Here is a 13,001-nt window from a genome sequence, read left to right as displayed (position 1 = left end):
GCTGTATTTTTCTCACAGGTTTTCTGGTGAAAATATCAGGCACAAGAATGCAGCTGAAATGGTTTGTTCACGCCACCAGAACCTGAGAGGAAAGCACATCTTTATCAAGAGGTACACAGTTTGGGTGTATTTTATTTTTCATGATGTGGCACTGTAAACAAAAAGCCCACAGACACCTACCAGTAATGTCAATGGGAACATTTGTATTCAGTGATTGTCAGAACTTCTTTGCTTTCAGGAGGTATTTGTATTTGTATTTCTTTGATGTTTTGCAAATTTCTCTCTCTCTCTCTCTCTCTCTCTCTCTGTTCTTCTGATGAAATATTAGATCAGGGCTCCTTTTAAGATATTTTGCTGCTGTCTAGTATCTGGCATTCTTTGCAAACATTTGCAATCCTAAATATGAAATGTTGCTAGCTAAGAGCCCCTCCTGCTTCAGTGGAAAGACCAGTAGACCTCTCATTAATTTCAGTGGGAGCAGGAGTGAGCCCTTATTTCTGAACATTAAGTCTTCCACTTGTCTGCTTCTAATGGTTATTCTTAAAGAGCCACAGGATAGATTCTGCAAGTCCACACAAGTAACTCACTCACAATGGGAGTAATTCCACTGAAGACAGGCAAACTACTTGCATGAGTAAGGTAAACAGGAGCTGGCCCAAAACCAGTATGAGAACTCAAGGCTAGATCCTTGTCTGCTTGTGGAGCTGCACAGATCTACACTAGATGAGGATCTGGCCTGGTGTTTCACATTGAACTCAATAGAGTGACACCAATTCATGCCAGCTGAGGATCTGGACCTATAGAAAGAAGAAACGAGTTTTGGGTCAGTTTCCTCACCTCTAGGAGCACAAAAAAACACGTTACACTTTGATAAATAAAATCAGCATGCAAACAACGGGCCCGATCCTGCTTGCACCAAAATCAGTGGGAACAGAGACCCTGTTATATATATTGAGTTGCATTATATTGAGGGCAATATATTGAGTTGCATTATCTCTAACCCAAACTTTCTTAACTTGTAACCATGGGACTTTAGTTTGTTACACTGATTTCACATTGCTGAGAATGTGTGTCTCATTGTCTGGGAAAAGTGGTATATAAATACAGTTTACCTAGAACCCCCCTCCATCACTTGTTTTTTAGCTTCTTATAAGAACTAGATAGTGTATCCCCGCTCAGAAAATACAGTTAAGAAAGCCTGCAAACAGTTGGCTTGCAAACGCTGTAACATTTTCCACTCTGAAACAGCAGCAAGCAATCCTGGTGGCCTGTGCTTCATCTGTGTTGTACACTAAGCTTCTCGTGTTAGTTAACTAACTGCAGACTTGCTTCCTCAGTGTGTGTCTTTTTTTTTTAATTGTTATTACTCTGTTTTGCCTGAAAGCTGCAGCATCTCCCTGTTTATTATTCCCACTTCACTCAAACCCTGTCCAAAATTAACATGTTGCATTCTGCAGCTGCTGTCCAGACCCATTTACGCCAAATGCAAGGAAATGTAAAACTACATGGAAGCGCTTTCCCATTTGATTCCACAAAAGGCTTAAGAACATAGACACCTTTACTATCAGGTGTAGGTCTGCAGGACCATTTATAAAATTAGTCACGTCTTTAAGTGTTTGCATGATCGGATCCTAGGTGAAGATGAAAAAGCTGCAGAAACAAGTTTATTTTTCCAACCTTGTTTCTTTTGTACTTTTATCATGATGAAAATCTTCTCTGAAAAGTATTCACTTTCCATGCAGAAGTGAGCAATCTGAAGACAAACTGGAGAAAAGTTTTTAAGAAATCATCCACATAAAGGCAACCCCCCCACACACACACTTAAACCCTGATAATTTTCAGACACTACTTCATTACAGTCACACACATTAATTGTGCTAAACTGATCTCTCCTCCCAATTTTACAGAAATTGCATTGAAAAAATAAATCAGTAATTGAAAGTCAACAGGAGTTAGGCATCTAGATGCTTTGAAAATCTCCCTCAAAGCCGTTTGCATCTGAGAATTGCAGTTCTCTGCCTGGTTTTGTTTTGTTTTTACGAGGGTATATTATGAAGTAGCCATTTGAGACTCCAAACACATAGCAAAAAGAACAAAAAAAAAATAAAAGAAAAAGGCAAGAGTCAATAAACCCGAGAACTAGTTGGGCTGATCAGTGTCAAGTTACATTGTTTTCAACTTGAATTAACTGTAGCCATCAATAAAACTATAGAAATGAGGAAGTTGCTGTTATAAATTAATGATTATTTGCTACAAGCTTTAACGTGGCCGTGTGAGCCACATTTTATTGTGATGGTTTATTCTTATTTGGTACAACAGTAATTGGGTCTTAAACATGATAAAGCATCTTAACGGCTGCTTTGGTAGCCGAGCTGTCTACAGCAGGATTTTAACTCTAGTTAAAGAAGGTTAATCAAAGCTAATGAATCTGTTTTATCCATTGCCACATGTATAGCAAAAAAGTGCACCACCAGGTGAAGAAACTGAAATATGAAAAATTGTTCACCTGTGAATGCACATTTTTAGTATGGTGATTCTGCCAGCCCTTTGGTATATATTGATTGGCTCAATAGTTTGCTTGTCCTCTTGTGACTCTGCATCTGGAGTGTGTGTGTAGAGGAGACTTAAAAAGATATTGGGAGAACTGTCCCACAGACCTCAGTGAGCTGTTCTGGGCATGTGAATGCAACAGTCTCTAGCACTGAGAATGTCTCACCTGGGAGAATATGAGCCACCCCCCCCCCAGGACTAATTCATTAGAACATGCATTTGTTACTAAAAACACACCACACAGGGCCACATGCCTGCAAGCGAGACAGTGTGGCAGTTAAAGTTACCTACCAACTACAAATGCAATCTGCTCCCTGTTCTCCTCCACTGACCCTCAACCCCTGCTCCCCACACAACAAAAAATAAATCCTTGGGTTTTCTTGCAGGTTTGTAAATCTGTATTAACCACTTTGCATAATTTGGATGCAGTACATGTAGTGTGAGAGGGGTAAATTCTCTAATAGCCGTTTGATTTCTTTAAAGCAAATAATTGGGGACGGAACGGCACTCTTACTTCCCATTGAGAAAGACCTTCCTCCCTTAGTAACCCCATTGATTTAATGGATGAGGAAGGCAGGCACAGCCGGCCCACAGTGCATGGAGATGTTGTGAAATGCAGTGGGGACAGAGCATTAGTGAAGCACATACTCGGTTGTCTTTGCACATATGTTTGTAAATGCTGCCTTTTAGCCACCAGCAAAGCAGCCGCAGCAGCACAGCCAACCCCACATTGCTAGGCTGCTCTAACCTCGATACCAGCATGTAACGGAAACACACCCCTGGGGACCTGATCCTGAAGCTCTGGGAGCTGAGGGTGCTCAACATTTTACCAGCAGCCCAGGCCCTGTGTGTGTGTGGCATTAAGCAGAAGATATTCATTACACTTAAATGGATGTCCAGCACCTCACAGGATTAGCTAATAGCCATGAGGACATTTTTTGGTGGGGGTGACACTCCACCTTGGAATGAGATGAATGGGCAGAGTGGTTACAATTCCGTGTGTGTGTTGGGCAGAAGGACCCCTGCACAAAAGAAAAACAAAAACAAAAAAATCCCAGCAACAACAAAGACTCCCAGCCTGGCCAACCACAATGAGGTTTTTAATATTTGTGTAATGGGGGTGGAGGGGGTGAAGTAGTAAAGGGAGCAGGACATGAAGGAAGGCAGAGTGCGCTGGGGCAGGGTGGGGGGGGGAGCCCAAGGACTAATTGTAGCCTTGGCTTGGGAGAGACACATTGCAGGTTTCAAAGCAAACCCCACACCCCCACCGCCAGTTTCACAACCCCTTGAAGGGGAAAAAAAAAAGTTGCAAAATTCAGGGCCTGTTAGGCCTCAGCTAATTAGAAAAATGGGCTTCTCCCCTATACTCTCCCCTCCCCCTTTCTCTTTCTTCCTTTAGGACCTTTTCTTTTAAACATTTAGTCTCAGGAAGGGTACCCAGCCACTTGGCTGGGCTGTTTTCAAAACACGCCTTTGAATGCCTCTCCCTAATTCACCTCCTTTGTTTTTCGGCTTTTGTGTTTGCCAGTTTGACCATATAACGTTATACATCTGCTGTATAGCTTGTTGCGGGCTTTTTTTCTCCCAGGGATCGTATGCATTGCCTATAGAACCCTCTTGGACTTCAGTTTGAGCAATCGTGTAACATAAAGGGGGCCAAAGTGGGACCAAGGGGCTGGGAGGGGATCTGGGGGTGGGAGAGACGAAAGCAGCAAGTGCAACAGAAAAAATAAGATAAAATAAAGGAGCTGAAAAGAATTCTTTTGCTTTTTCCTTTTCTTTCCTCTCTGTTTCTGCCGGACCCTGCATCAGGCAAGGCCTAGCCTTCTGTGGGAAAGTGACGCAGCCACAGAATAGATAACTCATTTGAATTCCGGCAACATATTCGTAAATAAAACAAAAGTGTCCAAGGAGAGAGGGGTGGGTGGGTTGGGGACCCAGGGAGGTTGGGAGGGAGGGGAGGGGATTGTTAGGAACGAAGGATGAAGAAGCCTCGGCCAGTTGAGAAATTTACAGACGGCTGCAACTCCTGGGCATGATCCCACAGGACTTTACTCAGGCAATTTGCCTTTGCTCATGCAAGCCAACCCAGCCAAAGCCGGACCCTTCCCTTTCCCCTCTCTTATGCTGAGAAAATCCAAGTTGGCTGAGCAAGTCAAATTCTTGCTGTTTTTGGCGACGTCCTTAGTAGCATTCTCTGCAGCTGCTGATGTTTATTGTTGAGGTTGATGCTCCTCTTGGATATGACTATTCCAGGGAGAGGAACGCTTTCAAAATGCAGCCACCCTGTTTTCTGCACCAGATTTGACTATACTTCAGAGTCCATTGCACTTCATTACAGCTCTTCTGTATCACCTCCCACCTCAGGATCACAAAGTGCTTTGCAAATGTTAATGAATGAAAACATGAATGTAGCAGGTCACTATTACAATCCCCATTTTGAAGATGGATAAACTGAGGCACAGAGAGACTAAGTGACTCAAAGTCATACAAAGAGTCTGTGGCCAATCAGAGAAGAGTACCCCAATCTCCTGACTCCCAACCATGTGCAATAACCACTAAACAATGCTGCCACATCAAGCGACTACCAGTCACTGTGAAAATTAGTGAGATCAGAAAGGCTGAACCTGGAAACCAAAGATACAAGAAACTTGAATACCAGGGAGCATTTCAAGCTTCCTTCTGCTCTATCTTTTCATTGCTTGTGATGCATTTTAAAAGCTCTGCATGTTACACATTTAAGACTTGGTAGACCCCCATGGTCCTATGAGTATGAAGTATTGCCAGGTGCTTACATTTATATAACACATACATATCAGATGTTCAGTATTTATAGCTCATTTTAGAATTAGATTACATACCTAATTGCCTATAATAAAACTATAGGCAGATGTAACCATTCATATTATATACAATTACTCGTATGTGTGTGTGTACACATATACACCTATAAATCCGCACAGACAGACATAACATGTCAAGTTTTTTCCATCTCCATTTCCTATGATTATACTGATTTTTAAATAGGACATGTTGCTGTTTTGATTAGCAAACTTAAATGCCATTTAATATTGGACCTGTTGCAAAATATTTCCTGCAGACATTACTCGGGCCAAAAGATAATGCATGTCACCCCTGCTTTTTGCAATTCCCCTGAAATCCTAACTAGAAGAGCAACCTCAAGGAGCACGTGGAATTTTAAAAAATGAAAAGTATATATTTTTTTGTTTGTCAGTTCCTTGCAGGAGTTTTTAAAAAATAACATTAGAGAATGGAAGAGTCACCCTGCCACAGAGCATACATAACCTGGATGGAGGTTACATAAATTAGATAAACTTCTGATGAGACAAATTCTGCTCTCGATCACATCACAGTGTAAATCCAGGATAGTCCACAATGGAGTTAATCCAGATTTACAAAGGTTCTGAGGCTGCATCACTGATGTTAAGGGGAGTAGGACTGGGGCCTGAAGGTATGTCTACACTGTAGCCGGGGAGTGAGCCGCACAGCCTGGACAGACAGACTCAGGATAGTGGCACTCCAGCTGGCATGCTAAAAATAGCAGTGTGGACGTTGCAGTTCTGGTGAAGGCTCATGCCAGCCACGCAAGCTCAGACCCATGGGATTGAGAGCCCAAGCTCCACACTACTATTTTGAGTGTGCTATTTTGAGCCCGGCCAGTGTGAGTCTGTCCACCCAGGGTTGCTCCTAGTTACAGTGTAGACGTACCCTAAGCAAGGGCAGGATCTGGCCTACGCTGTCTAATGCAGATGAAGGGCTTGTGTGTAATAGAAAATATTCTCTCTCCTTGTCTTGCAGACAGCTCTGATCTGGGCCTTATTTCTACTTCCACCTCTGTATTTACTGCAGTCCCAAAGCACCTTTTAACTCTAACCTATTAGGATCATTTAAAAACAAATTCATAACAGCCAAATAAACCTGAAACACCTCTCAGCTGTTGCAGTGCAACAGCCTCCGAACAGCCTGGGCACAAAGAAAAGCTAGCTCCCCTCAGTGAGAATCAATAACCCCAACCAACATCCAAATTGCTAACGTTCAGCAGCAACACCACGGCCTCATTCAAACTTCTGCAGCTGTCGGAGCAGCAGCAGCAGGTGAGAACACGGTGACTGCTTAGAAAAATAACATTTTGCTGATTGAACGACACCCTTTAAATTTCAGCTATTAACAAGTCTTTACAGAAACAGGAACTGCCAGTAACAAACTTTATTTCTAACGTCCCCTAGGTAATAATAATACTCTAATTTGACCATGTCCCAGCTGGCTTTGTACAACAGTTACTGCTTAGAGGGTTTGGTTTGGTTTCATTCTGTTTTGCAGCAGGGAAGTCTCATCTCTTTGTAAAAGGGGGTGGAAGCTGGGGGGAATTTAATGTGAAAGTTTCTTGTTGGAATGAAGTTGTCCGGTTTGGCATGAAGACTGTTATCAGCTGGTTCCTTTGACACTGCTTGAGCCTTTCCAAGCCAAGCCTCAAGGATTAGGATGTCAAGCTCATCCTGTCATCTTCGGAAGTGGAGGGGGAGGGAACAAAAGACTTTCTTTTTTAGCTGCGTCTTCACAAGGCCTGGGAGGCTGAAGACTTGCCGGTTAACAGAAGACAACCTCAGCCCTCTCATTGATCAAGGACGTCCTGCTTTTAAGACAAGTGAAGCGGCAGGGCTACAAGGGTAATCACCCTGTGCAAGTATGAATTTATCTAAAGAGGACTTCATGTGGAACCCTCAGCACTGACCAAATGGCTGGCTGCACACTTTAAGAAAGTTAGTGGGCCTTCTCCCAATCAACTGTCAGGCAGCATAAAAAGACCTGGAGTGAGCTGGCTTAAGCAAACAATATTTTGCAGGCTGAAGGTAACGCGAGGCCTGTGTCTGTCTCTCGCATTGTTGGTGCTGACAGGAAATATTGATACATATCAAATAACACTCCTGCTGCTGAAAGGAAGATGTGCCCCCCGCTCCCCATATCCATCTCTAACTAGAACACTGTATTGTACTTGAAAACAAAGTATAAAGTGAGGACGATGCCAACTAAACTCCAGGCATGGCAGCCTGTGTTTTTAAATGGTCTTTGCATGTTGAGGATTTTAAAGAAAATAAAGACAAAGAGGGCTGATAGGCTATCGGCAGGAAAATACTGGTTCCACAAATTGAGTCCTTTTGGTTTGTTTTTCTGTTTACAAATTGTCTAGCGCCTGTCACCATTGCTCACGCTGAGTTTAATCTTACTCTGGGACTACTGCAGAGTAGGGCGCTACTCGACCTCACTGATCTAGCCCTGTGATCTAGCCACCGATCTAGCCCCTGTGATTTTTGTGGTTATTTTTGTTATTCAGAATTGTTCTACGAATGCTTTCAGTGACCAATTTTCAGTCTAATGGTTTGGGAAAGGTTTGTTGTATTTGCTGTTCAAGCTGCATGACTGGACATTGAAATGATATGGTACCATTTCTGCCTCTTAAGTAGATGACCTCCTAAATTTGCTGTTTCTCATGTGACTATATGTGATTGGCTGAGCAATGCATTCTTGTGTAAACACATCTGAACGTGAACTAAACTGTTTGCACAAAAATGAACTTCTCCTGGACACTGGTGTGAGCAACATCTCAGCTGGCTTAATAGTCATGACTAGGGGATTGTAACACTGAATCACATTCACTGGTGTTATTTGCGTGAATGTTCAGTAACTCTTATTTGTCCTTTGCCCCAGATTTCCCCCAGCTCTCTGAAAGAAAATATAAGGGGATATTGCTCCTTCCTCCTACTGTAGTCAGACTCTTATAGGTAATTACTACTGTTGCCCACTCTCACAATATTTTTTCCTTAAAGCTCCAGCTCTCTGAGTCATGTGATTACATGAGCACCTCTGCTGCCATATAACAAAGAAAAGCACATTTCTAGCCTTCATCTTCGAGGTGAAAACTTGGCTCAAAACCCAGAGGGGAAAATAAAAGAACACAACATGTATTCTTTTAATCTCTTGATTTTTTTGTGGCTTGAGTATTTCCTGAGTTTTGAATGTTTGAGTTGGGCCTAAGGCTCTAGCTAGAACTTGCTATCTTGTAGCTGCTTATGCATGAAATTCTCAAACATGCCACCAGTTCACATGCAACAGAGCCTTTTAAGTTGATGGGAGTTCCTGAAGCTGAGTGCATATAAGATCAGGTCCTGTTCTTTTGTTTTATGATATTATCTATTAAATAAAAAACCTTCACAGCATAAGAATGACACTCACAATGCTGAGTCCCCTTTTACTTTTGCCAACCACAAAAATCCAAAACAAAAAACTACCTCAAGGAGATTTTTTTTTACCCTGAAAAGAGAGAAGTGCCAGAGACTGCAGGAAGTCCACTATTGCTTTTGAGTTCATGTGGAAGATGCTCAGATACTCTGGTGATGTGTAGGGGTATAAAACCCTAAGATAGATAGATCTAGTTTCTGTTGTATTTTCTATTTCTAATTTTTCATTTTACATTATTTTTTAAAGGATTTAACTTCCCAATTATTGGATCTCTTTTCTCTTCAAATGTGATGATCAATCCCAATATGCACCATCATACAATGTATGAAATCATTTCCATCTGTCCATCTGAGTCATCCTAAGGCCATGTCTACACTTACCAGGGATTGATGCTGCTGCGATCGATGCAGCGGGGGTCGATTTAGCGGGCCTAGTGAAAACCGGCTAAATCAACAGCAGAGCGCTCTCCGGTCGACTCCGGTACTCCACTGGAACTAGGGTGACCAGATGTCCCAATTTTATAGGGAGAGTCCCAATTTTGGGGTCTTTTTCTTATATAGGCTCCTATTACCCCCCCCACCCCCCAGTCCCGATTTTACACATTTGCTGTCTGGTCACCCTAACTGGAATGAGAAGATTAAGGTAAGTTGACGGGAGAGTGCAGCTGGAGTAGCGTAACTTAGGTCGATTTACCGTGGTAGTGTAGACAAGGCCTAAGGTGTTGTTTGAAAGGAAGTGACACTATTTCTACATCTCTTGCCCTTTGATTGCCTTTGAAACAAAGTGCTCTCTTGTGATCTTTTTTTTTTTTTTTTTTTGGTTGTCAGTATACAATAACCCTTCTCCAAAAAGCATTGCCTAGGAGCTACCAAAGGTGGCAGTGATATTATTTGCAAACATTCCTGTTGGCATTCAAAAACAAATAAAAAAATAATAATAAAAAAAACCCCTCACACCTATAGTCTAGGTCTCATGGCACTAGAAAAAGAAATCAAAATTTGTAGTGGCACAACAAATGAGGTGAACTACAGAAGCCCCCTGTTCTGTAAGGAAAATTGCTTCCAGTTAAACACATACATTTAGGGTCTTCTGCTTTTCATGAAAATACCATACATATGGCCTTTGAAATTTGTCACTGAAGAGTGTTTTGCTCTAAGGTAGAATTCAGCACTTTATAGCATTTCAGCAGCAAGTCCCTTGCCTTGGTTGCCCCCTTCTTTTTTTTCTTTTTTTGGCCTGCAGCCCAAGATGAATGTATGATCACTCGTACAACAGTTAAACATCTGAATCTTTTTGAAGTGCTTTCAGCGTGGCAGTGATGTGATGGGTTTTTGCCTAGCAGTCAGTTCAGGAACAGAAAAGCAGCCTGCCTCCTAGTGGTGAAGATGAAAGGCTCATAAATTCAGAGTTGCTGATTCCTACAATGTCGTTTCGTGTGCCATTTTAAGGAGAATGCTCTGTGTGTGGATCATTTACTAAGCAGACTTTCCTCCATTCATTGTAAAGATTTTGGAAGCGCTTTATAGTTAAATGCATCATTTATGGCCGTTGGGTTTAAAAAAAAAATTCTCCCCAAGCTTCATTCTTCTGAAAAACGAAATATCTTGGAATAAGATTCACCCAGCAAAAAAAGACCTTTTAAAATTTGAATTAACTAGAGAAGGGCTCAAGCCACAAAATTGAGATCCTGTTTTTGAGCACTCCTTTCCTCCAGGGTGTTTGGATCGGAGACTCTAGTTATGTCTGTTATAGAGACCACTTTGAAAAATGTGGCTCGGGTTTGGATTTCTACCTGGCCAATCTTCCATTGTACACAAGGGGAGCCTGCTTTGGGGCAGTGTGCTCTTGATGGAGTGCAAATCCCCCCAAATGGGGTGGTGTCAGATAAGTAGATAATTTATCACACAGCAAACAGGCATGTTGTCTATAAATACATGGAGAGAGAGATTCTGACACACTCTTTGGAGAGTCATGTGGGGTTCAGGTAGCTATTGCGCACGGCATGTGTCAAAGAATCTGCCCTGGCTTCTGAATATATTTACTCAAGTGAGTAACTTTATTCATGGGAGTAATCCCACTGAACCCAAAGGGGTGACAGCCCTGTGGAAAATTACGCACGTGTTTAAGTTTGCAGGAGAGGGGTCAAAGATTCCCATTGGCTTCAATGAGTTTCAGATCAAGCCCTATCCCTGAACAAAGCATGGACCATTAGTAGAAGGCATTTCATCCTTTATTAATTATTATTATTATCCTGGAACCTAGGAGCCCCAGTAATGGACCAGCAGCCCATTGTGCCAGGCACTGTACAAATACACTACAAAGAGAGGATCCTTCTGTGATTACCTCCATGAGCGACACAACCTATATCCAAGAGGAAACCTTTGTAATTTCTGCACAGTTGGAATAGGAATAAGACATCTCACAAAAGGGAAAAAATACACATATGCATTAATTCTCAGTAATCCCTTACGTCATTATTGTAAAAAACAAAACTGTGAGAGCTCACATTTGGAGGAAAAGGCAGGGATGCAGTAAACGTGAAGGACAGCTGGCCTGTGTGTAATGTGTCAGTTTGCTTCTGTGCCACTATTGTGTTGCTGGTGTTGGAATGCAGCAAAGCCTGGCTAGTTTATTGAAAACGGAGCCATGTACATTCCAGCTGTCAAGATGCAAACAGCCACGTGGACAAAGACAGGGTTCTCCTTTGGCCCATATTTGATTTCCAATCACTGCTATGCCCACAGCTCATTGTTTGCGTCTGAGGAAGCAGTTGGTTGTATTTTTTTTCGTGGAGGGCATCTGTACCAGGATTTTAGATTCAAGGCTCCTTGGCTTACATCAGAACTATGTGAAACTCACTCTTCAGAGAGAGAGAGAGAGAGAGATGATTTAATATGTATATTCTAGCCCTACAAGTTATGAGATGGAAGTAAATATTTATTTTTTTTTTCAGAGGAGATACTTTTAGATTGATTTGGTTACTATAGAGCTGACTCATACTGCACCAAAAGAGCCACCATTGGGAAAATTCATGTACTGTCTATTGTAAATGAATTTTTCCTGATAGTTCTTTTTGTGGAGCAAGTGTCAGCTCTGTTGTAAAGACATTCTTTAAAAAGCATATACTGTACATAAGCCTTGCATTCCCCAGGGGCCCAGCAAAGTACCTACGTTTTAACCAAAATTCTTTCCCCTCTGTCCCACTATCTGTCAGTCTCAGCTATTGGTCTAGCGCAGTGTTTCCCAAACTAGGGTCACCGCTTGTGCAGGGAAAGCCCCTGGCGGGCCGGGCCGGTTTGTTTACTTGCCCTGTCTGCAGGTCCAGCCGATCGCGGCTCCCACTGGCCGCGGTTTGCAGCTCCAGGCCAATGGGAGCTGCTGGAAGTGGCAGCCAGTACGTCCCTCGGCCCATGCCCCATGACTGGGGCTCCTAGGCGCTACAGTAATAAATAATCAAATCCTTGCCACATATGGCCTCCAGAAACTGTCCTCAGAATTAAAAATAAGAGCTAATTTAGGGTACACAGGATCTCCTTCCAACAATAGTGCTTAACGCCAGTGCATCTAATGGTCAGATCAGGGGAGTGGTCAGACATCTAGACCCCAATGCTGCCAATAAGCTGTTGTGTGAGTTTGGGCAAGTCACTTAATCTCTCAAACTGCTACTACAGTGGGAAACACCAGTGGAGCCGCATCAGCGCTGTGAGCCAGGTCCTACATTTCCTAGTGTTGCTGAGACCACTGTGCATCAGTTTCCCCCTCTGTGAAAGGCATAACCTACCTGTTTAAAGTGCTTTGCTCTCCTTGACTGAAAGATGCCATGCACAGGTAAAGTATGGTTAATATTCAAGGTCTGGATACAGATGAACACTCAGATTTTCAGCACTGGATGGTGTCACTTCCTCCTCCCTGTTTATCTCTTAACTTTTTCCTTTCTTTCTCTGTGCTTGGTCTTTTCATGCAATTTTATAGTTTTAGGCTTTTTGGTCCATGTCATGAGTCACCTCATGGAGAGTTTCTGAGACAATACATTTTCTATATTTTTAATTAAAATCCATGTGAATGACCTGGTGAATAAAGAATAGGATATCTGGGTTCCAGTCCCGGCTTTGCCATTACCCTAATCCTGTGCAACGGAGATCCCTGCCTCAGTTTCTCCATCTATAAAATGGCAATGATGCTTTACACACTAC

Source organism: Mauremys mutica, chromosome 11 (genome assembly GCF_020497125.1).
Source record: "Mauremys mutica isolate MM-2020 ecotype Southern chromosome 11, ASM2049712v1, whole genome shotgun sequence".
Taxonomy (NCBI): domain Eukaryota; kingdom Metazoa; phylum Chordata; order Testudines; family Geoemydidae; genus Mauremys; species Mauremys mutica.
This window is presented reverse-complemented; position numbering follows the sequence as displayed.